Here is a 25,464-nt window from a genome sequence, read left to right on the forward strand (position 1 = left end):
GACACACCGCACGTGTGTCCTTGGCGGCAGGACGCGTGCCCTGGGAGCAGGGAGGCCAGGTGTCCTTGTGAAAAGCCAGCTTACTCCTGAGGCCGTGGAGGGACGCCAGGGTGAGGCTCTGACCACGTGCGCGAGCCGGGGCAGGGCGTTTGAAACCATTAACGTACATGCGCTCACTGGGTCTTCTCTGATTTTCAGTTTTAAAGCGGGGAGGGGCCGGCATCTGTAGGACTTCCGGGTTTGCGCTTCGCTGCTGTTTCCACGTGGCTATGGGCTGGGTCGCGTCCCCTCTAAAAACGTACGTTAAAAGTCTGACCCCCAGAACCTCAGACTGTGGCTTTGTGTGGAGAATAGGGTCACAGCACGTGTAACTGGGAAGACGAGGTCGTGCTGGAGCAGGGAGGGCCTCAAAAGAAGGGCCGCGTGGAGGCAGAGAGAGCGGAGGAGGCCGCAGGGACGCGGAGGCGGAGGCCGGAGCGGGGCGGTCCCAGCCGGGAGTGAGGAGAGGCGGGGAGATTCCGAGCGGCTGGGCCCTGCACCCCGACCTTGGCCTTCAGGCCTTTGGACCCGTCAGACAGCACGTGTCTGCCGTTGGAAGCTCTGGTTTGTGGGGCTCTGTGTTTGTCACCCTTTTGTTATGGAGGCAAACACACTCCCCATCCCACAAATCTGCAGTGACTTTCCTGACAAAGACGGTCAGTGGGGAGGCTCACGACCAAACGGAGAATTTGGACAGAAACGGTGTATGAGGACACTGGGCTGTGAACAGAGGAATAACGGGCTTTTTTTTGTCAACCCAAGCCCATACATAAACTAGAGAGGAACTTTGAAAGGAAGGGAGCTCAAAGGAAAGAGGAAACAGGTTAAAACTATAGCAGGAAGGATTTTTGTAACTTAAAAAGGAAAAAAAAAAAAAACAACACCCTCTAATAATAGAAAAGTTTCTCAAGACCTGGGTTGGGTACAAAGGAGAATGCAAATTCCTTGCCAGAATGTTTTTTAGCAAGAAATCTTTTTTTTTTTTACTTTAAAAATTTTTTTATTTTTAACTGGAGGATAATTTCTGCTGTACATCAACCTGAATCAGCCACAGGTGCACGTATCTCCCCTCCCTGTTGAACCTCCTCCCCACCTCCCCCCACACCCCACCCCTCTACAGCCTTTCAGGCACGAAACATTTATATTAGCAATGAGAACTAGACAAGCACATCAAAAATATGCAGGGGCACTGAAAACAGAACAACAGAGCTTTAGGCTGCACGGCGTGTTGTGTCCTGTGGTCCATCCCTCACCCTCTTCATCAGAAGGACACAGGACCAGGCTGGGCGGTGGGGGAGGGCGTTCTTGGCAATATGGTGGGTTACATATACAGAGGGGATTTCCTGAGACACAGAAAACAAAGGGAAATTCCCCTTATTTGTTTTCAGAGCATGGCTGAGCCAACAGTGAGCAGGGGAAAACAAATTCAGACCAAGAATAAGAAAATGTTCTCCCAAGGTAAGTGGTGTTATGGGCGGCCTTTGTCCTGGAGCCTGTGACAATTCCTGTGGTCTAAACCTGAGGTCTTAACAGGATCTGGAGAATGGGTGGGACTCGGGGGGCGGGGGGAGGGTGGGGACTGCAGAAAGCCTGGGTCATGCAGGGCAGGTCACACCCACCCTGAAGTCAGGACCCCACTGGGGCAGACTGTAAGGTGAGCTGGGAAATTCTCTCCCTGCAGGAGGAGAGATGCTTTTATAGGTGTGAGCGCTGGAAAGAGGAAGAGAAAAGAACTCTCCTCTCTGGTTTCTGAAGCTCCCACACATGACAGCTGAGGACAAAACTTACACTCCGAGCGCAACCTGAAAAACTCCAAGCCAGAAACCTCCTTCTTAAAGATCCCAGTTCATAGCAGCGAAAGGGCCATGCGGAAGCAAATGTAAGTTTTCTGGGGGAACATTCTTCAAACATGTCTCAAAGCTTAATCACAGAGAAAATTGTAAGGAATATGAGCTCGCAGTCATCAGTTGCTAAATTCACGAGAAGATAGGTCACCAGGAGCAAGAGGGAGTAGAGATAACAAGCTGCAGAATCAGACAGTGTAGAGACTACAGGAACTGAAGCCTTTGTATAAATTATATAAAGTGTGTTTGCTTAATATGTTTAAAAAACAAAAGGGGGATTGAAGGCATTACAAGGAAATTAGAGATTATAAAATGATAAGGCAGATTTGTAAACAAAAGTAGAACTTTGCAAATAGAACTATAATAATGTAAATTTACAACAGATTTTATTTTCCTGGGCTCCAAAGTCACTGTGTACACTGGCTGCAGCCATGAAATTAAAAGACACTTGCTCCTTGGAAGGAAAGCTATGACAAACCTAGACGATGTGTTAAAAAGCAGAGGCATCACTTTGTCAACAAAGGTCCATCTAGTCAAAGCTATGGTTTTTCCAGTAGTCATGTACGGATGTGAGAGTTGGAACATAAAGAAAACTGAGCGCCGAAGAACTGATGCTTTTAAACTGTGGTGTTGGAGAAGACTCTTGAGAGTTCCCTGGACTGCAAGGAGATCAAATCAGTCAAACCTAAAGAAAATCAGCCCTGAATATTCATTGGAAGGACTGATACTGAAGCTCCAATATTTTGGCCACCCAATGAGAGGAGCTGACTCATTGGAAAAGACCCTGATCCTGGGAAAGATAGAAGGCAGGAAGAGAAGAGGGCGGCAGAGGATGAGATGGTTGGATGGCATCACTGACTCAATGGACATGAGTTTGAGCAAGCTCCAGGAGATGGTGAAGGACAGGGACATCCTTGCATGCTGCAGTCCATGGGTCACAAAGACTTGGACATAACTTAGTGATTGAACAGCAACAACAATAATATTAAACAATAGTAGGCAAAGTCCAATAGAGAGTTGATAAAGGAAAAGTTAGATCTGCTGAAAATTGACAGAGTGCAAATCAGAGACACTTCTAGATCAAGAACCTGAGAAAGTTCACGACCAGTGAAAATACCACATGGAGAGCTGAACACTCATGGCCAGCAAGGAAATAAAAATCAAGTTAGAAATGAAGTCTTGATTGAAAAAATAGCACAGCAGAAGGAGGGTGGTCAATTACAGCCTTTTAATGTCCTTGTACTTTTTCTGTATGTCAGTAAAGACGCAGATTACTTTTAGACTAAATTAAACATACGTGCTAAAATTTCTAGAGTAACCAATAAAAAAGTAAAAATTCACTGTGTCCGGTTGTCCGTTGCTATCCATGAACCAGCTCCAAGAACCCCTCGGATACCAGAATCCACAGATGCTCCGTCTCTTATGTAAAATGCAGTGTTACCACTGCTGGGTCCAAGGTTGGTTGAATCCAAGGATGTGGAACCCAGGGATATGGGAGAGCCAACTGTACCTGCTAAACTAATAGAGTCAAAAGTACAGAACAAGAAAATATTCCAGAAGGAAATATAGGAATTCAGAAAAAGCAGAATGAATGGAAAGCAGAAGCTGTTGGGAGTGGCAACGTCTCTGCATTCCTCATGCATTCATGCTGGCCACACTCTTAACCCATTTCTCAGGGTTGTGTTTGCAGTGAGCAGTGTTGGGGGATGAGGTAGCGTTTTCCTCTAGGACAAAGAGCAAGCTTGCTGACCCCTTGTTGTAAACACAAGGTCCCCAAGCTCAGCGATGCTTGCCTGGGATGCAGATTCACTGTGAGCACAGCGTCCATCTGGCCCCTGCAATGCCCCTTTGCGTGTTCGGGGGCAAAGGAAACCAGTGGAAATAGGTACTCATGCCACTTGAGTGAGGAAGTCCCTTCTCTCTGATCTGGAAGCTTGTGTCTTCCTCCAACATCCCCGAAATAGGAACATGCTAATTATTAGATTCTAAGTAGGCAGAGTCAAAACCTATACCTTTTGCATAAACTAAAAGTGTAGAAAGAAATGAATACATATCAAAAATTGCAATCAGTGTGAATGGGCTGAACTCTCCAGTCAACAGACAAAAAAAGCCAAATTGTTTTAAAATGGATTTAGCTTCAGAGATATTTCTAAAACAAGAGACACAGAAAACTTGAAATAAAAGAATGGGAAAGATATGTCATGCAAACACTAATAAAGGGAAAGATGATGAAGCAACATTAATGTCATACAAATGACAAGCATATGAAGATATAAAAAAAGTCACTATATATTCAGAACTTCCAGTTCACCAGGAAGACATAATAATACATATTATGCATGTACCACATAATAAAGCTTAAAAATATATTCATCAAAATTTGGCAGGATCAAGAAGAGAAATAGACAAGTCCATTATCATTTGGAGGAATGCCCAACACATGTCTCAATAAATGAAAAATCAAGCAGAGGAACAAAAATCTGTAAATATTTGAATAATTAAACAATACATTTAAGAAAGTTGACTTAAGGAACAAGTACATATATCCAGCCACTTTAGACTGTGCATTCTTTACAAGTTCACATGAAATATTTACAAAAAATTGACCACATTATAATCTAGGCACAAAGTATAAAGCAGTAATTAACTAAGAATTAATTTCCAAAAAATAAAGTGAAAATTAATTTCACAAGTGCTTGTTACCACATAGATTGATTTTTCTTACCATACCACAAGGATCAATTTTATTTCAGTAATAACCCCATAAGATTGGAAAATTTTTTAAATACAATTTAAATAGTATTCCCATGTATAGAAACTGATGATCTATCAGAGGCTTTGTGAAACAGCCATGTTTTGGCAAACATCTCAAAGCTATTTCCAGATCAGTGTCTTGGGCTGGCTTTCTTTTCCTACAAAGCCAAGTGAGTTTGCTGGTCCTCACGCAGATCTGTGGAAACAGCCTGTTGTAAACACCTGAACTGAGCTCGGTCCTTCCCACCATCTCCCCACACTCCCCCTCCTGCTCCTGGGCTCCAGCCACATGCCCTTCTCTGAGCTCCTAGGTGGGCCCCACTCCTGAGTGTCTCGAAGCCACTGCACAGCCACTAATCCCCATCTGGGCCACACGGTGACCCCCCCTCCCTCGAAAGGTTAGAGTCCACCTGCAGCTCTCATACCCAACACCTGTGCTTCAGGACGCTTTCCATGAACCCGAGAATCAGTCAGGCCCCCGATGAGATGCTCTCAAGGCAATGGCAGTTATCTAAATTATTTAGATTGGAATACTCAGCTGTACGCATGTGACCATTTGATTAATGCTTTTCTTCCCGATGGGCTTCCCTGCGGGCTCAGACAGTAAAGAATCTGCCTGCTGCTGCGAGAGACACAGGAGACCGGAGTTCAATCCCTGGGTCAGGAAGATCCCCTGGAAATGGCACGTGCTCCAATATTCTTGCCTGGAGAAATTCCATGGACAAAGGAGCCTAGCGGGTTACAGTCTGTAGGGTTGCGGAGAGTCAGACACGACTGACGTGACTGAGCACGCACGTGCGCCCAGGTGTGTGTATGTGACCCTTTGATTAATGCTTTTCTTCCTGATGGACTGTAGACTCCACAAGGGCAGGAACTGTGTCTGTTTTGCAAACCACTAGCCTCAGTGCCTGTCGTGATGCCTGAACATGCAAAGCAAAAATTTGCTGAGTGGATAGATGCGTGAATCGGCCAGTGGACTGCCAGGCAGAGAGCCACCATGGCTTTTCAGCACAATGTGCTTTGTGATGTGGGACAGAGGAAAGAATGAGTGGACTCGGAGAGATCAGCTGCCCACCCCCTCCTCTCCCTCCCACTTCCTCTCTTTCATCCAGTAATTAGCACATCACCTCCTGAAACTAGGGGCCAATCAGTTATATGCTGAGGAATATGACATCTACTTTCCCAAAAAAGAGAATTCTTTAGCAGGGAACAGATGTTAGGTTCACAATGGTACATCCTGAAGTTCAAAGCTGTGCACAGACCACACTCCTGAGCCAAGCCCCACCCCCATCTCCTGTGCCTGCCACCCCATACCCCCAGCCCATGACATCACTGCTTCCGGTTATTCTTGTGACTGTGCTTCCTTCCTGGGATAGCGGCGAGGGGCAGGCTGGTGACTTTTCAGGAAGTCTGAGTCTCTGATCCTGCCACCCTTCCCCGGGAGCAACTGCTTCAGCTCATCTCCCCGACTTCTCAGGAAGGATTAGACTGAAGTTGCAAGCATGAAAGCATATTGCAAAAGCATTATCACTTGGGAATATTTTAAACGGCGGTCTGGAAATGTGAAAACCCTGGGAATCTGTCATTTTCATGGAGGATTAACCTGACTGGGGGTGTGGTTTGTGTCTGCCAAAAGGTCGTTTGAAGTCCCAACCCGCAGAGCTATGAATGAGACTTTATTTGGAGATAGGGTCTTTGCAAGTGCAGTGAGGTCAAGATGCAGGCACAGCTGGACGACGGTTGCCCCTAAATCCAGTGTCGGGTGTCCTTGTAAGAGACACACTGTCAGAGAAGAACACCGTGCTGTGATGGAGACAGGGACTGGAGCAATGGGTCTAGACTCCAAGGGACACCAAGAACCGCCAGCACCGGCTGGTGGAGATGGGCTCACCAGAGCCTTCAGAGAGCAGAGCCCTGCCAACGCTGCGGAGGGGCTCGGGGGCACCGTGAGCGCTGGGGGCTTCGGGGTCACTTCTTTGGTACAAGCTCTGGTACAAGAAGCCTCCCTGGAGGCAGAATTAGGGTCCCTGAGAGCAGCACTGAGTCCCAGGCGACCCCACCCTCCCTGGTACTGCTGGTGAGCCAGGAGGGCGTGAACCAGTGGTTCTCACTCAGGGGCTCAGCGTTTGAGCATTTTCATCTATCACCTTCAGTTTAGTTCAGTCGCTCAGTCATGTCCGATTCTTTGCCTCCTTGTCCATTGCCAACTCCCGGAGTTTACTCAAACTCATGTCCATTGAGTTGGTGATGGCATCCAACCATTTCATCCTCTGTCGTCCCCTTCTCCTCCTGCCCTCAATCTTTCCCAGCATCAGGGGCTTTTCCCGTGAGTCAGCTGTTCGCATCAGGTGACCAAAATATTGAAGCTTCAGCTTCAACATCAGTCCTTCCAATGAATATTCAGGACTGATTTCCTTTAGGATGGACTGGTTGGATCTCCTTGCAGTCCAAGGCACTCTCAAGAGTCTTCTCCAACACCACAGTTCAAAAGCATCAAGTCTTCGGTGCTCAGCTTTCTTTATAGTCTAACTCTCATATCCATACATGACTACTGGAAAAACCAAAGCTTTGACTAGACAGACCTTTGTTGGTAAAATGTCTCTGCTTTTGAATATGCTATTTAGGTTGGTCATAGCTTTTCTTCCAAGGAGCAAATGTCTTTTAATTTCATGGCTGCAGTCACCATCTGCAGTGATTTTGGAGCCCCGAAAAATAAAGTCTGACACTGTTTCCACTGTTTCCTCATCTATTTGCCATGAAGTGATGGGACCAGATGCCATGATCTTAGTTTTCTCAATGTTGAGTTTTAAGGCAACTTTTTCACTCTCCTCTTTCACTTTCATCAAGAGGCTCTTTAGTTCTTCACTTTCTACCGTCTATCACCTTAACACAGCTGATTTCTAACCCTGTTTCCTGGTTTCGATGCTCTCAGTAGCCCTGATCTCGGATTTATAGCTGTCTGCTGGATGGCTCCATCTGGATTCTCCAATCTGTGTTTATAAGACTTACTCCCACACCAGGGGCTTCCTTGGTGGCTCAGATGGTAACGAATCTGCCAGCAATGTGGGAGACCTGAGTGTGATCCCTGTGTGGGGAAGATCCACTGGAGAAGGGCATGGCAACCCACTCCAGTATTCTTGTCTGGAGATTCCCATGGACAGAGGAGCCTGGAGGGCTACAGTCCGTGGGGTCACAAAGAGTTGGACACGACTGAGCAACTAACACTAACGAACCCACCCCTGCCTCTCCTTGGGGCCCTTACCTTTGTGATGGCATCACCCGTCTCTGGCTCACAAAGCACGGACTCAGGACGGGGGTGCCAGGCAGTGGCACACGTTCACTCTTTCCTCTGCACCACACCTTGGCATCCCATCAACAGCCAGGCCTGCGGGATTCGCCTGTGCCATGGTGCAAAGGTTCACTTGCCCCTTGAGCATCTCTGCCCCTGGGTCTAAGCGCTCCTGTCCACCTCCTTCCCCAGCTTCACCCCCAGCCGTCCTTCACTAACAGACTCGGCCTCACGCTGCTCAGCCCCCACCTCCTGGGGCAGCAGTGCTAAGGGAAACAGCCCCACGCTGCCTCTCAGGACAGCCACCGCGTGTCTCCATCAGCCCTCAAGCCCCTCTCCCCCCAGCCCACCTGGACCAGCCAGCCTCTCCACAGCTGCCCTCAGGCCTGGGGCTGCTCCCCCTCCCTCTCCTGCCTCTCTGCCTGCAGGCATTCCCGACACCCTGTTTTTCCGTGCTGGTCTATTTTACTGATGAAATTCAACATTTATAAAATCAATGCACACCATTCATTCATGTGTGTGTGTGCATGTGTGTTTCTGTGTATGTGAACTTTGCCCCCTGATTTTACACGCTCAAAATACATAAATGAGCTTCCCTTTGCTCCTAGGAAAACGCTCAAAGCACAGGTGGGCACTCACGTGGTCACCTGGCAGGATTAGAAACTAAGGCCGTGCAAAGCCGGGGTGTACTCGCCCACCTTTTTCTGTCAAGGCCAAACTCAAACAGAACCTCTTGTTCACGGGTTTGCTTTCCACGGTGGAGAAGACGTCTTTCTTCTCGGAAACCCTTGGCGCTTTGGAACTCTCACGTCATCTGATGTTCCAGCTTGTGCTCCAGTTCCAGGCAGACCTCCGCTGACTGCGCTTCGCAGACACAGGTTCTCACACACCGCGGTCCGTGACCGCCCCACGCCCAGCGAGGCTGCCGGCGCCATTTCCCTCACCGCGTTTGCTCACTTTCAGGTCCCCGAGCCGCCTTTGGGTCATTCTCACAGCTTTCTCGAGCTTTTCATTGTCACTGCATTTGTTCTGGTGATCTCTGATCTCTGACGTCATTACTAAGACTAGCTGAAGGTCAGATGATGGCTGGCTGTTGTTAGCCATACAGTATTTTTAATTAAGATGCGTACTTTTTAAAGACATGATGCTACGGCACGCTTAATAGACTACGGTGTACTGTACATGCGACTTTTCTGAGCACTGGAACCAAACAGTGCACACCACTGGCTTTGCAGGACACTCCTTTATTGCGGTGGTTGGGCTCCCCTGGTGGCTCAGCTGGTAAAGAATCCGCCTGCAGTGCAAGAGACCTGGGTTCGACCCCTGGGTTGGGAAGAACCCCGGAGAGGGGAATAGCTCCCCACTCCATATTCTGGCCTGGAGAGCTCCGTGGACGGTATAGTCTATGGGGTTGCAGACAAGTCGGACACGACCGAGCGACTTTCACTTTAACTGCACCCAGACGCGGAGTGTCTCCGGGGCTCCTGTGTGATTCTTCCCGTGATGATTGTATGCTTCTCACATCACATACGCGGGGGGAAGCCTTATGGAACTCCTACAGCAGCCTCCACTTTGAGGACAGCATCCCGCGTGAAGCAGGTGGTGAGTAAGGGATTAGGGCTTGGGGCTGGACTGCAGACGCTGGGGTGGGGTGATGCTGGCGGAGTCCCCACCCCTGATCAGGCACATAGGCCGGGTCGAGGGTAAGTCAGGGCCAGGGGGACATCCCTGGTGATTGGTGCTCCCAGAAACTTGGGGTGGGAATTCCCTGGGGGTCCAGTGGTTAGGATTCTGCTTCCAATGCCGGGGGCGCTGGTTCAATCCTTGATCTGAGAACACAGGAGCCCTGTGTTCCTGCTAACTTCCCCAACAACAGGCCCCCAGCACGGGGTTCAGAACTGTGTGTCAGGCCCTTGTTGACAGGTAGTGGTCACCATGAGGGCAGAAAGATGATGGTCTTTAAACTATTCTTGTTTTAAAAAGATCTCTGTTACCCTTGAAAGAATATCAGCCTCAAGGCTGAAACGTAATTCGGACTAGCACGATGGCAGATTTATATTCTACGAGGAAGATTCCCTCAACATCATGCTCGTTTGTTTTGCTGGGAATTACCAAAAACGCATGATTTACTCACTCCCCAGGCAGCCGAGCCAGATTTCTTTTCTCCTCTGTGGGAATGAGACAGGTTCCCCGGGCTTTCTATTTTGGGGTCCCCGCAGGAAGACTTCCATCACTGTGTCCCTACTCACAGACACTGAATCAACACAACACCCACTGTGCAGCAGGGACCAGGAGCCTGACAAGAAGGGAGATGCCCCTGCTGCCCAGAGGCGCTGGGGGGTCGAGGTGGGGGGAAGGGTCAGTGTGATTGTCCCCCTTCTGCCATCATCCCTCGAGGATCAAGACAAGATGACTTCTTTCTGCACCCGTGTCCCGCACACCCACCTGCTTGCCGCAGACAGAGTCTTAACGCATCAGTGCTCCTGTAGAGCTGGGTGTCGGGGAACCTGACCCAGGCGTGTGAGCATGGGTGATACCCCATGGGTCGGGGAGTGGAATGTGTTGGCCACATGCTCACCCAGTTCCCTCCCTCTCTCTCTCCTTCCTTCTCTCTCTCTCTCTCTCTGATGTCTCAGCTAAAATTCTAAATGATGCTGACCCTCAGATCAATCTATAGAAAGGGCCACCCGCCTGCCACCCCGCTCCCCGAGCCGAGGACTAGAGACGGTACAGCAGGACTCATCTGCGTTGGGTGGCTTCTTGAGGTGTGAGGAGGTGCATAAGCTGGGGAGGCTCAGGTTGGTTTGTGGCTAACCGTGGAGGAGGAAATCGTGACTCACTTCAGCATTCCTGCCTGGAGAACTCCATGCACAGAGGACCCTGGTGGGCTACAGTCCATAAGGTCCTGAAGAATCTGACAGGACCAAGTGACTAACACTTTGACTTTCAATCCCTGGACAGGTCGTCTGTCTGTCTGTTTCCAACACCTAAAACCAAGTCCCACGGGTGGCTCCGTGCAGAGGTCCCCTGCCTGCAGGAACTGCCCCTGCTGAGACCCCATTACAGACCCTCACCCACACCTCCTCCGAGAGCTGTGGACACCTGCCTCCCAGGAAGCATCGGTGCTTTGCTCAGGATCACGTTTTGGGTTAGAACCCAGACCTCTTGGCTCACTCTATTCCTTTCTCTGCTCTGTCTCAGAGCTACATCTTCTTATTTTCTTGGTGAACAGCAGACCATATCTTCTAATAGACCATCTGCAACCATTTGCGCAGCTCAGCAAGTACAGAAAAGTGTTGTATCGTGTGGGCAGTGATTCAAAGATTTTTTTTAAACCAGATTATGCAATTATCTCAATGCACGGCCTTATGTAAGTGGGCTTGAAAAATGGGCCTTTGCAAGCAATCAAACGAGAGATGTACACTTGATTCACTGCCGTCGTATTTCTAAACCTTCGGGAGGAGTTGTAATGCCCGCTAGGCTACTTCTCTGCTCAGTGAGAACCCTTTATCAATAGGAGACAGTTCTTCCCAGAATGACAAAAGGAATCCAAGGAAAAGTATGAATGCTTTAATCTTACGGAAGGGAGAAGACAAATGTTGTCCTCGAAGCCCTTCACACTGTCACTTTGAAATCCTGGTGACAGCAGATGTGCCAGCAGTCACTCAGCTCGCTTAGAATCTGTAGAGATGCCGACGACCCTTACTCAGGGTTCTTAAAGGTCATGTCTTACTGGCCGGTGGAATGATGACATCATGTATGCAGTGATATGTGGTTTCAGGGGCGTGAAAGTGCGGCTGTCAGCAGGTGAGTACATCCTGAGAACTTGCTCCCTGGTCCTATTGGAAAGCACTCTCTCCCGAGGAACCCACATGTGAGCTGATGCTCTGTGTTACCTCGGGCGCCCGCGTTACCTTGGGCCAGACCAGTCCTCACCGTCCTGCTCCAAGTGCTGACAAGGCGCCAATTTCAGGGGCAGGAGGCCTTTTGAAGGCATGTTCTCGTGACTGCTACACTTTCACTAGCGTGCGTGTACGCTAAGTCGCTTCAGTCGTGTCAGACTCTTTGCAACCCAAAGGACAGCAGCCCGCCAGGCTCCTCTGTCCATGGAATGCCATGTAAGAACACTGGAGGGGGGTGCTGTGCCCGCCTCCAGGGGGTCTTCCCAGCCCAGGGATCGTGCTTGCGTCTCACTGCCTCCGCACAGGCAGGCGGGCTCTTCACCACTAGCGCCGCCTGCGAGGGCCCACTTTCACCAGATTTTCGTACTTTCACCAGATTTTCGTTAATTGCTGCTGCTGGGTTTTCAAGACCACTGGTGCTAAAAGAATTTAAGAATGGTTAAAGGTTACAATAGAGACTCCAGAAGAATACTGCCCTTGCAACACCTTCTCTACACGGAACATAGAAGTTGGAGGGCTAGCGAGCGCTGCGGATTGCCCCAGAGAGAAACTCTGAAAAGTGCTGGTAGCAAAGGCCATTTGGGGTATTACATCCTTTCATCTCTACTTGCTATTTTTAAAAAACCGTCTGGCCAGAAACTTATTATTATGTGCATTTTACATTCCAATTTTCTTCCCAACTTCAAGAATGTTTTACAGCTAACTCATCTTGGGAAATTCACACCAACTGGGGTTACTCGAAGGACGGTTGAAAAGGCTTGGTCTTCAACATATGAGACATTAGTTTGCTTTCCTTTCAACATAACCAGATGGAGTTTAACCCTCTTCACCTTGTGATCTTTGAGGAACTTGGCCAAAGGCACCGGAGATGGCTTTCAGACAATGCAGCCATGATCCCGACACTGTTTCTTGACTTAACCAAGTTCTCCCCTCTCTGCTCCTGACGACCTGCTTCACATCCTTGATAAGCAGCCCGCCCCCGTGGCGGAAGGTGGTCACCCAATAATGCACTAGGCACCTTGTTCTGAACCCCGGAGCGGCCGCTCAGCTCGGGGTCAGAGCACGGCCCGCTGGCGCCTGGAGCTGCTCCGGGGTTTTCCAGCCCCATTGCGGTCCCTGTCCTGGTCAGTGGAGACCATGGTCACTGCCTTTGATTAAACAGGTAAGCACTGTGCTTACACTCTCCTTCCGTGGGCCACACGAGGCACTCACAGTACACCAGCCTCCCCAAGGATACACAGGCCTCCGAGGCCTTGGTTACACCTGCGCCCACAGGGCTGCGTGTGGCCAGGACAGTGGGCAGTGGGGCTCCATTCCCCAGAACCTGCCACCATGCTGTGCACTCTCCACTCTTTTCTCCAAAGGCTTTTCTGAGGAGGTAAGTCATTCCCATCAAATCACCAGGCCCAGTTTTGGTCTGAGCTCCAATCCAGCCAGGCCCCTCTGTTCCTGAATCAGGCAAGAGAACAGAATCCATGTTGTCATCAGCACCGGAAAGGCTGGAAGGCCTTGCATCAACCACCTTCTCTTCCTAGAGAAACACAGATGTTTTCCCGGATTTCCTATTAATAGCCAGGCGTGCAGAATATAGAGCGACCCAACCTTGCAGAGATTTCCCATGGCTTGATGAAAATAGCTAATGGCATTTTATTTGTGACTCTTGGTTCATATTTATGAACTAAATGGAGAAAGAAATGATAAATGACATTAGATCTAAGAGGCGCTATGCAACTTCCTCGTTTATAGTAAGAACAGAAACAAATGGAGTGGCACCAAACAGAAACACATTTTCAAATGCTTACTATTGTGGATTGTAATGCTTTGCCAAATTCATGAATAGTCTCAATCTGTGTCACACAGACATCCTCCCCACCAGTCACTGGGACACTGAGCAGAACCCTCGTAGGAAAAAATCTATTGTGAAATGAGGTTGTATTTTTATAAATTGAATTATTCTTCAACCATATTAGTCAAGTTTTCAAAAACACTTCCCCATACTCAGGGGTAAAAAGGTTGTTAATATCCTCTAATTTAGCAAGTGTTTGCCTCCAAACTACTAAAAGGGAAAAAAAGAATTAATCATAGAAAATAACGCACCCACTACTGTATTTCACCTTCTGAAAACTAGATGTTTTTCTGCAGATGTTACAGAACTGCAATGAGGATCGCCACAAGCTTCACACCGCGTGCTGAATGTGGAAGCGGCACCCTTCTGGCTGTGCGAAGTGTGACAGAGCCGCGTCCCGTCTGTGAGCCCTGGGAGTCACAGCATGCCTTCGTGCAGATGCAGGCCTTTGCACACTCACAGACCTCACGGACACAAGAGGTGGGAAGAGGTGTGGCGGTGAGGCTGAGGTTAGGGTGGGACCAGCAGCCGGGTTCTGCGTTTACGACCTTAGACGGCTCGCTTCCTCACGCGCGGCCTTGCAGCCTCTGTGAAGTCACGGTGTTTTACTGGATGAGCTCAGAGATCATTCTGCACACACCATGACCAAAGAATCTCATTTTCTTAAGAGAGGAAATCACCGGAATTGGTGAAGTGCGGTCCGTCAGGATGTTTCCCCGATGGACCTTCTTCCGCATGGCTTTTCCTCTCCACATCGCTGAGAGCCACATGCAGGGGTAGGAGGGCGGGCAGACGCCGACGCCACGGGGCGCGGAGCGCAGGGGCAGGCTCCACACCTTCTGCTCTGCGTGTGTCGCCCTGTGACTCGGACATGTGGTCAGAGACCCTCAGACCTACGAGCGCCAGAGCCCAGTCCCTCCAGGCCATCCGCCTGCAGGGGGTCGGCGCAGGGCTGGAGAGGCAGTCCCTCCCAGAAGAGGGCAAGTCCAGGGGTGACGTCACTTATTTCCCCCAGCCAGCACTGCTCTCGTTAGATCGTTTAAAACGCCTCTTTGTTACCATCTTTCTAAATTCCATATATATGCGTTAGTATACTGTATTGGTGTTTTTCTTTCTGGCTTACTTCACTCTGTATAATAGGCTCCAGTTTCATCCACCTCATTAGAACTGATTCAAATGTGTTCTTTTTAATGGCTGAGTAATACTCCATTGTGTATGTTGATATATGGCAAAAACAATACAATATTGTAAAGTTAAAAAATAAAATTAAATTTAAAAAAAATAAAATGCCTCTTTGTCCTTCAAGGGCTGTTACTTTGCCACTGCGTTTTTTTTTTCTTTTTACTCATCTTTTTATTCTGAAAAACTTAAAACCTTTAGTTAGGTTAAATAAAGGAAATTAAGAGAGAAAAAAATGAGATCAAATCCCCAAATATGTTATTTTAATATATAGTATATATTTATTTGCCAATCATTTTAGGTAGACTAGGGCTTCCCTGAGAGCTCAGTTGGTAAAGAATCCACCTGCAATGCGGAAGACTTGCATTTGACCCCTGGGTTGGAAAGATCCCCTGGAGAATGGAAAGGCTACCCACTCCAGTATTCTGGCCTGGAGAATGCAGTCCATGGGGTCGCAAGAGTCGGACACGACTGAGCGACTTTGACCCAGGTAGACTAATGAATGTGGGTCCATTTTTCTCTTTGGCTAAACCATCCCCCACACACACTGGACCGTGACAGGGTATTTCCAGTTGTAAGCCATTCAAGCTGACTTAAGCAATAATAGATCCCTTATTTTGAGTAACTGGGGCTCCGAGGGTTAATGTTGCTTCAACTTGTGGCCAGCAGGTCTGCAGTTCAAGGTCTTGGCTCCTTCCCACTCTCTCAGGGAATCTACAAGGTCTGCCCAATGTAAAGGCGTCGCTCCTGAGAGTCCTAAGTGAACCAGGGCTCTATCCGTCAATGTGAAAAGTGGGAACTTGCCCCCATTATGGAGTCCTGTGCCTCATCTCCTGGAAGATGCTACCCACCCTAAGATGCGTTCCACGTTCAATGGTCTTAACGTGTAAAAAATGTGCATCTCAGCACGGAGTACATAGCGGGGAATTTTACCCTCAGTTTAATAAGCCAGTTTAGGTCACAGGCTCATCCCTGGACCAACAACTGTAAGAGAAAGTCAGGGGCCAACTAGCTGCTGCCCCCCACAGAGCGGGGAGCAGGGCTCAGCGTGGGGTCTGGGTTGGGATCAAGTCCCACTCTCCTGGAACACGAGGGTGGAGAGATGAGAGGAGAACACCAGAGTGAAGCCAGAGTCCTGGGAGACGAGTGTGCTTTCCCCAGTAGTTTCCAGCACCCAGAGATCTCCAGGTATGATTCTCAAAGTAGAAGAGGGGAATTTTTCTTAACGTTCTATTTTATTGGAGTAGGAAATGGCAATCATTCCAGTAATCTTGGCTGGAAAATCCTATGGACAGAGGACCTGGAGGACAATAGTCCATGGGGTCGCAAAGAGATGGATATGACTGAGCGGCTGAGCATACATCACAGCAGATTTCCAAATCCTTGGCAGTTTCAGGTGGACAGCAAAGGGACTCAGCCGTATATCTACACGTATTCATTCTCCCCAAGAACAGAATGGCGGAGAATTTAAACTAACTTTGCAAAGCACCCCTAGGGCAAATTGCAGTTCTCCTCCCCAGATTTTACAGGTGTCTCACTCAACCCTTTCAGGAGCAGTTCTCATTTCTGTTCATTCGTGTTGGCTGCTTCCAGAGTATTGAATTTACCTTCCATAGACAAGGCTTTCTTGTCTCTCTACTCCAAGTTCACTCGTTTGTGGTAATCAACTATCGCAGCTCATGAACCTCAAGTAACACTGATTGCATGGGGCACTGTTATTTCCAGCCCACCATGAATGGAAACACGCTGCCCACTCAATGTGACACCGCGTTACTATAAGAAGCGTCAGATTTCAGGGACAGTGTCCACACCTACAGTAAGCAAAGCCGAACGTATGAGCAGCGCTGACAGGTTAGGGAGCCAGTGTGGGTGGCTTTCGGGAAGCTGGTCAGTTCACTGGTGGGGCTGAGCCACACCAGCCTGCTGGACAATTCCACCCTGGCCCTGGCCCTGGCCATGCAGCCCGGAGCTGTGGACTGACTCCACGCCCTGCAGAAGGGCCAGGACCGAGCGCCGGTTAGACTGGTGGGCGGGTGATGGGAGTCTGGACAAGAGAGATTCTGTTTGTTATGAACTTCACACAAGTGAGCATGTAAAAAATCAAAACTCTCCAAACTATCCATATTTCTTTCTTACTATAATTTAAAACTGCTCACAGCTACTCATATCCTGCTTGCACTCAGGGTTGGCAAGAATGCTGAACAACTGGCCGATAAGAGAGTCAACTGGCACGACAAGTCTGGAAAGCAAGCACCCCGTGGCTCAGGACCGTGGACCACGTCCGCCATATAGAATGTGACGCTCAGAGACGCTCGGGAAGTCGCCTGGTGCTGGAAACGACCTGTCATGGTGGAAGGAACAAAGAGCATACACCCCGGGGCAAAGCAGACAGGAGAGCAACAGAGGGAACAGGAAGCATCAACCAGGCACAGTGACCCGGAGACCCCCTGAATGTAAGGATAAGCAAGAGAAGAGAGCCCTCACAGCAAGGGCTCAGGTGGTCTCTACTGACGTGAACCCCAGAAACAGGCGCAACGCTTCTTGCTTTAGGGCTCTCAGTGCTCAGGGTGTCCATGGCCTGTGGGAGGGGAGGGGGGCTGGCCGGCCTGAGTGGGTGTCTCATCCTTTCTTCATCAGTATGCTTGTCCTCCAGGTGCCCTCTATTTCAACCTAACAAGAGACGCTGTTCTTCCCAGCGTAGGTGGCTCCTCCATGGTCCACAGTGCGGTGAGCCCAGGTGCAACTCACTCACCCCACACCTTCCAAGGTGTGACTCAGACATGGTGTGTGTCCCCTGATTATGTGCTTCCTGAATTAGAGGCTGCAAGTTGCTTAAAATAGAGCCGCGCACAGGAGGCTGAACTCAGCAAATGTGTATTGATCGGCACAGAACGGAGCAGTTCAATCAGCGCTCACGTAATGCGCCCTAGGCCCAGCACCCCGGCTTGGTGATCAGGAGAAAGGCTGGGAGACAGTACTGTGATGCTTGATTTCACAGAGCTCTGGATTTAGGCTGAGAGGAGAACAAGCCATTTGCACCCCCAGCTGAAGCCCAGCGTACCACGATGTCCAGAACAGGCCGCAGAGAACATCACCTCTGCTCATCCCTGGACGCAGCTCAGCGTGGAGCCAGGCAGGATGTGCAGGAGGGTGGTCCTGACCCAGAACACAGGCTCTGGCACAGGCTGGAACATTCCAGAACCTCACAACCCTCTTTGTCCAAGAAGATACAGCCCCTCCCAAGAGCTGCTGACTGATATCCAATGGTGTGGGTAAATGCCCTGGTGACAGATGGTGCTCAGAGCTCCTCTTGTTAGCGTGTGCTTGGTGAGACCTTGACTGAGTAAAAAAAGAGGGTGGGACAGCTGCTCTGCTCTTAGGACCAGGATCTGAGTCACTAACTCCTTCCCTGACTTCTGGCAAGAGTCTCAAAGCTTCAAGTTTCTGCTTTCTCACCTGCACCATGGGGATAATCGCCTCGTAGCGGGAGGGGATGAGCCAATGAGACAACAGACGGATGTGGGGCTCGAGGCTGCAAAGCAGTGCCATCGGGCCCTGGGCCTCAGGAGTCATCACTGCCGGGCAGAAGGCCTAAATAGACATTTCTCCAAAGAAGGCAGACAGGTGGACAGTAGGCACACAAAAAGATGCTCAATGTTGCCAATTATTAGAGAAATGCAAATCAAAACTATGAGGTATCACCTCCCACTAGTCAGAATGGCCAGCATCAAAAAAGTCTACAAACAATAAATGCTGGAGAGGATGTGGAGAAAAGGGAACCCTCTCTGGTGGCTTAGATAGTAAAGAACCTGCCTGCAATGTGGGAGACAGGAGCTTGATCCCTGGGTTGGGAAAATCCCCTGGAGGAGGGCATGGCAACCCATTCCAGTATTCTTGCCTGGGAAATCCCATGGAAAGAAGAGCCTGGTGGGCTACAGTCCACGGGGTCGAAAAGACTTGAACACAACTGAACCACTTTCAATTTCACTTTACTCTGTTGGTGGGAATGTAAATTGATGCCATCACTAAGGAAAACGACACGGAGGTTCCCTGGTTCCTTAAAAAACTAAAAATAGAGTTGCCTTATGATCCAGCAATAACACTCCCAGGCATGTATCCAGACAAAACTATAATTTGGAAAGATACACGTATATCGCAGCACTGTTCACAATAGCCAAGGCAAAACAAACAACCTAAATGTCCATCGACAGACGAATGGATAAAGATGTGGGATATATATACACAATGGAACATTACTCAGTCATGAAAAGGAAGGAGACAATGCCGTCTGCAGCGACGCGGGCGGACCTCGAGGTCACTCTAAGTGAAGTCAGTCAGAGAGACACGTGTCTTAGGATATCACTTACAGGCACAATCTGAGATAACGGCACAAACGAATGTGTCTATAAAACAGATTCACAGACGCGTGGTTGCCATGGGGGAAATGTGGAGAGGAGAGGGTGTTGGGAGTTTGGGATTAGCAGACGCAAAGTATTACATGTAGGATGGATAAACAACAAGCTCCTACTCTATAGCATGGAAACTGTTTTCAATACCCTGCGATGAACCACGATGGAGAAGAATATGAAAAAGAGTGTGTATACACAATTGAATTACTTCTCTTACAGCAGAAATTAAACACAACATTGTTGATCAACTACACTTGAATATAATTTTTAAAAAAGTCATCACGGGATATGAAATGCACCGCACGGGCAAGGGTGTCACCTCCAGTTTAGAGAAACAGAACAAGGAGCGGGCTAGGCAATGGGCAATGCCTGATGAGAAACAGTTTGTCCCACAACTGCAGATTTTCTGGAAAAAAACAACCCTAGGGAAGCTTTAAATATATACTAGGAGAGACAAATACATTTCAACAGTAAAAAATGTCAGTTCACCAAATGATGGCATAGATGAGGCTCCAGTATGCATAACGATAATAGTCTTCATTTCCTGTGCCAAAAGACTGCACCCTGGGAGCTGTAGGAAGGCCCTGGGAGCTCACAGCAAGGGACCCCGGGTTGGGAACCACACACAGAGCTGCGTCCTGTCGGAAAAGGGTGTGCACACGGGGGTCAGGAGGAAGAAATGGATCTTTAAGCAGATTCCATCCCTAAAGGACACGGGGAAAGGCAGGTTTTGAGGCAAGAAGTCACGCAGACTCCTATGAGATCTCTTACAACAGAGAACGCCAGAACCAGGAAGCAGTTCAGCCAAAGGCCGGATGGGAAGAACTGACTCCTCTCACCAAGGCTGATTTCTGACTCAAGTGTAATTTGTGACAGACAAGGAGCAACAAAGAAGGTTGCCCCAGATTTGTTGTTCTGTTGCTCGGTCGTGTCCAACTCTTTGCGACCCCATGGACTGCAGCACGCCAGGCCTCCCTGTCGGTCACCAACTCCTGGAGTCCACCCAAACCTATGTCCATTGAATCAGTGATGCCATCCACCCATCTCATCCTCCGTTGCCCTCTTCTCCTCCTGTCCTCAATCTTTCCCAGCGTCAAATTAACCCGTCTCAGATTAACCACATGTAGCAACACTGGGTATCTGCTCTGTGTCCATCACTCTGCTAACAGCTCATGTAGAGTCTCACCAATTCTCCCAGCAGGCCCTGGCACGCAGGGGACCGAGGCCTTGGGGGTTTAAGCTGAAGACTTGGGGACCAGGCCCCCTCCCAGCACCATCCAGGCATCATCACACTCACTGTGTCTCGGAACCGATCACGTTACTCCTGCTCCAGACAAGACTAGTCGCTGTGACTCAGAGTCTGCTTTAAAGTGATGAGCTGTCAGAGCCTGCTTTAAAGTGATGAGCTGAAGGTGGTCTAGACAAAGAGGGCACACTGCTTAGGAGAAGCGCCAGCAACCTGAGGCTGTGCCTTGAAACCCTGACAGAACCACCCAGGGGCTCTGGCAGCGGACATCGCTGGGAAGCTTCCTGAGCAGGAGCCGCGGGGCTTCCCCACATAACCATGGGAGCGGCTGTGGCTTTCATGTGGCTGATCCTGACCTCCAGCATCTCAGGGGGTTTGTTGAGCCCCTCAACGCAAGGCCCTAAGTCTCCCCATCCCCACAGCAGGGGAGAAGACACCAGCGTAGAGCTGTGGTCAGAACTTGTCCTTGGGGCCTGGAGGGGACAGACTCGGACCCCCTGCGCCCTCGGACGTGGACCCGCCGCGTGCTCTGGAGTGGAGGCTGCCCCTAGGACGGAGAAGCGGTGAGGCATCGACGTGGGCTGGGGGCCGCGTCAGCTCAGCCGGCTCCGCCGCGTTTCCCCGTCTGCCCGTCCCGAACACTGGTCAGCACGCGATGCAGGCGCGCTCAGACGAAGACAGGAATGGCTGGAAACAGGCCTCGTAGCCCCGATGTTACATCCCTGACGTTGAACCAAGCAGTTAAACCTCCTGGAAAGAGGATATGCAAACCCGCCCCCTTGGCCCGCATCACGCCCCGGGCCCTTCCAGGATCACGGGCGAGTCTCCCGTGAAGCCCCACCCCTTCACGTGAGCATCTGTGTTCCCTCCTCACCCCCAGCGCGCGTGACCATAACAACCTCACCACCAAAGCCCTTTGTGGGGATCACGGTGGGGACCACGCGTCATCAGCTGAAGATATGGACTGGACAGACGTCGGAGACGAAGCGCTAACGACGCAGGAAGGAAACAAGTCAAATATGCCGAATGTATTAGGGCCAAAAGTGCCATTTCCCAGCTTCAGCCCTCTTAATTAAAAACCAAAGTTGAAATTAAGTCAGACCAGTCATGAAGCCTTTGTTTTAAACACAGGCCGACAAGACTAATCGCACTGGAAACCTCCCCCAGCGGCTCGCGCCGCCCGGCACCGTCCCGGGCTGTCTCCCCGAGATGCCGTCAGCACAAAGCTCGCAGAAGGGCAGAGCTGAGCTCCTGCAGAGGCCACGCATTTATTTCTCTGTCTTCACCACCCTGGAGACCAAGTCCTGGCTTCCAGGCTTTGTCTTCTTTCCTAAACGGGCACTAGGGCCGTGGATACGCCTCTCACTTCCTGCCAGTGCGCTGGGTTCTTAGTTCCAGGGCTGTGGGTGGAAGCAGGAGGGTGGGTCGGCACCGAGGGCCCAAGGCAGGGTGGGACCGCTCTGGGGTGAGCGCCCAGACTGAGCTCCCTGTCTGGGTCCTGCTGCCCGCCCCCCACCCCCGGCTCTTATACCAACCCTGTGACCAGGGCCCAGGCTTCCTGGATCCCAGCTCCTTCATGGGAACACGTCGGGGGAGGGGGGCTGTGCTCTCATCTTAGAGACTGAATCAAAGGAATCAGGGGATGAAGAGTATTCAGAAGTTAGTTTTATACACTGGGAAGCACTAGATAAGGGCAGTGGGTTAATATCTGCCACTAGGAGAATCCAGGAACTCCACTCTCAGCTCCTTTACAGGATTGATAATGGGTAAATTGTTTCATAAGTTGGATGTAAACAGAATATGGGCTTCTCTGGTAGCTCAGCTGGTAAAGAATCCACCTGCAGTGCAGGAGACCCCAGTTTGATTCCTGGGTCAGAAGATCTGCTGGAGAAGGCAACAGCTACCCACTCCCATAGGTAAAATCATAATGCCATTTTTTTTAAGTAAAGAATTTTACTTACATAACTAGTACTATTATTTTGATTTATTCTCTTCCAATGTGTGGGAGTAAGTCTGCCTACATCTCACTGTGTGCGTATGTGTGTGTGTCTGTCAGAGAGAAAGAGAGAGATCATTGAACAAATACTTGTGTCTGCCTAACACACAACAGAGCATGCTGGGAATATCCTTACTGGGGGTACAAGTAAAATACACACAGTCCCTAGCTCAAGAACATACATTCTGGAGGAGAAGCATGAACAATTATCTTCTCTATCGATGGTTTCATCACAAAAGAGTAAGTGTTGCAAAGATTAATTTGGATGACATGAGTGTATAATAGGAGAACACTCACTAAACTGAGAATGTACAGGATGTTCAGATCTAAACCTGATGGTGTACCAGGCATTTCCACGGGCTTTCCAACGGTTGCATCTGACCGTTGCATAGCCTCGTGGTGTGGGGTAGTTTGATCATTTCCCCATTGTCATATTTCTTAAGTTAAAAAATAATACTGTAAGGAGTTCTCAAACATAGACCATTAACAAATGTCTTATTTCCTGTGAATATGTTCCTACAAGTTGGAATACTGAGTTAAGAGTCGCAAAAACTTTGAGGTTAATAATGCATCTCAAGTCATTTTCCCAAAGCAGAATCAATTCCACTCCCTAGTAGAGTGAAAGCCCATCAGTCAGTGAGCACCTACTAGTAGGAAGTATTGCCCTTAAAATGGGGCCAATTTGCACTATCAGAAATCACCTACCGTTTTAATTTGCATTTATTTCGGGATTGAAAGCGAAAAAGTGTTAGTCATTCAGTTGTGTCCAACTCTTTGCAACCCCATGAAGTATAACTCTCCAGGCTCCTCTGTCCAAGGAATTCTCCAGGCAAGAATTCTGGAGCGGGTTGCCATTTCCTTCTCCAGGGGATCTTCCCAACCCAGGGATCAAACCCATGTTTCCCTCATTGCAGCCAAATTCTTTAGCATCTGAGCCACCCAGGGAAGCCTGGTGTATTAGTAGTATCAGTATTACTGGTGCTTAAAAAATTTGGTGGTTTGTAATTTTTTAAAGTATATGGCATAAAAAAAAATAAAGTATATGGCATATAATTGGGCCATTTTTTTCTATTGGAGAGTTAGTATTTGCCTATTATTTTCCAAGAGTCCCTTATATATTAAGGAACTATCCCTTTATTAAAGTTTATGTATGTATATTTTCCTAGGCTACTGCTTTATCATTTTATTTATAAAATTTAACATATAACATCAAATTATTCAGGAATCCCAGGTGGTGCTAGTGGTAAAGAACCCAGCTGCCAATGCAGGACACATAAGAGATGTGGGTTCAATCCCTGGGTTGGGAAGATCCCCTGAAGGAGGGCATGGCAGCCCACTGCAGTAGTCTTGCCTGGAGACTCCCATGGACACAGGACCTGATGGACTACAATTTGTAGGGTCGCAAAGTCAGGCACAACTGAAGCGACTTAGCATGCATAGCACGTCAGATTATTCAGTTCTCAATATTGTAGTAAGTCAAATTAAATGACTTCTTTTTGTGAGATTATTCTTTCCTTGACTTACGGGCTTAGAAAGCCTTTTCCTATTCTGAAATATTGGTTAAATATTTAACCATATCTTCTCCCATCTCTTTATGACTCGGTCGTTTCTATTTAACCTCAGCCTGCCTGGAGTTGGTTTTGGAGCACATCGTAAAGTGAGGGTCTTCATGACTCATCCCCCGCTTCCAGCATGACTTGATTGTACACATTGCCCCCAGTTTTGAGGATTCCTTGACTGCGCACTAAGTAAGGATTAAAGCACTCCTTCGGGCTGTTTTCCTCCTGCAACGTCTCACCAGCAGGCATCCTTAACGGGGCGGGTGGCCATCAGCCTCGTTCCTGACTGAATGTAAGTGCTGCTTAAGTGAGTAGAGGTAACTTTCTTTATCATCTCACCGATAATTCTGTTTCAGTATTCGCTACCTAAAAATCAGAAATGCCTTAGGTCTTACCAGATTACTTTTTTCTCTTTTAAGATTATCAGAGGCGTACAAATCATTGCTTCACGTGAATTTAATTCTTTGGTCCTCCTCTTTCTGGGAGGGGACACTCTAACATGTGCTGCAAAGGTGGGGCGATAGCCTTTGGGGGACGTGATATAGCCTTCAGTTGGCAGGCAAGGGGCAAGTCGGATGCAGGGGAGGTGAGAGGTGGTTTGCACTGGAGGTACGGAGACGCGTCAGATTGCAAGTGGCAGGGCTCCAGTGGGTTGTCTGCCTTCTGGGGTTGTCGGCACGGCTCTGCCTGCAAGCCCAACCCCATGTTTCCATGTTGAGAAAGGTTACCTCAGCATTATGAGTTGTTTATGTATCAACATCAATTAATTAACACCAGTTCTGAGGATGCAGAAATATGGAAAGATCCAAACGTGAAATACAAGAGAAGACTGAGTTCTTAATGGAAGGACAACAGGTGAATAACTATTCCACCTGGAGCCTGCCCATCCCTGTGCAGAACCACCTGAGCTGCCCGACTCGCTGGACTCAGTATAAATGTGAACAAATAGGAAACTGGGGTAACACTGGGCATCACTGAGTGCAAGTGCATGTAACCAGACACCATGTCAGGGGCACATCAGTGTGACTCGGGTAGCATACCTGGGCGCTCTGATTTAGCATATAAATCCAACGTTTCATCAAACGCATTAAACGAAATTAACTGTTATGGGCTTAATTGTGCCCTTCCCTCAAATGCACATGGTAAGGCTCTAACTCTCAGGTCCTCAGAATGTGAGTATATTTGGAGACCGAGTCTTTAAAGAGGTGACTGAGTTAAAATGAGGCCCCTAGGGCGGGCCTGACCCCACCTGCCCGGTGTCCTTAGAGGAAGAGGGAATTTGGGCCCAGACACTAGGGATGCTGGCACATCGAGGGACATGTGTGTAAAGAGTCAGCGAGAAGACGGCCGTGCACACGCCCAGGAGAGAGGCCTCAGGAGAAACCCGCCCGCTGACGTCTC

The 25,464-nt window shown here is 49.0% G+C and overlaps 1 protein-coding gene and 1 long non-coding RNA gene across 4 annotated transcripts in view; one reads left to right on the plus strand and one right to left on the minus strand.

Moving 5' to 3' along the window:
* Window positions 1-25,464, minus strand: part of RPS6KA2 (ribosomal protein S6 kinase A2) — a 328,366-nt gene that overhangs the window by 166,757 nt on the left and 136,145 nt on the right. The window lies entirely within an intron of this gene.
* LOC147366483 (uncharacterized) lies at window positions 36-3,223 on the plus strand. Its single transcript, XR_015133454.1, has 3 exons — window positions 36-298; window positions 1,428-1,497; window positions 1,721-3,223. It is a non-coding gene; the product is annotated as an uncharacterized LOC147366483 (long non-coding RNA).

Source organism: Bos grunniens, chromosome 9 (genome assembly GCF_055505025.1).
Source record: "Bos grunniens cultivar Pamir isolate PY7600 chromosome 9, Bosgru_T2T1.0, whole genome shotgun sequence".
Taxonomy (NCBI): Eukaryota; Metazoa; Chordata; class Mammalia; order Artiodactyla; family Bovidae; genus Bos; species Bos grunniens.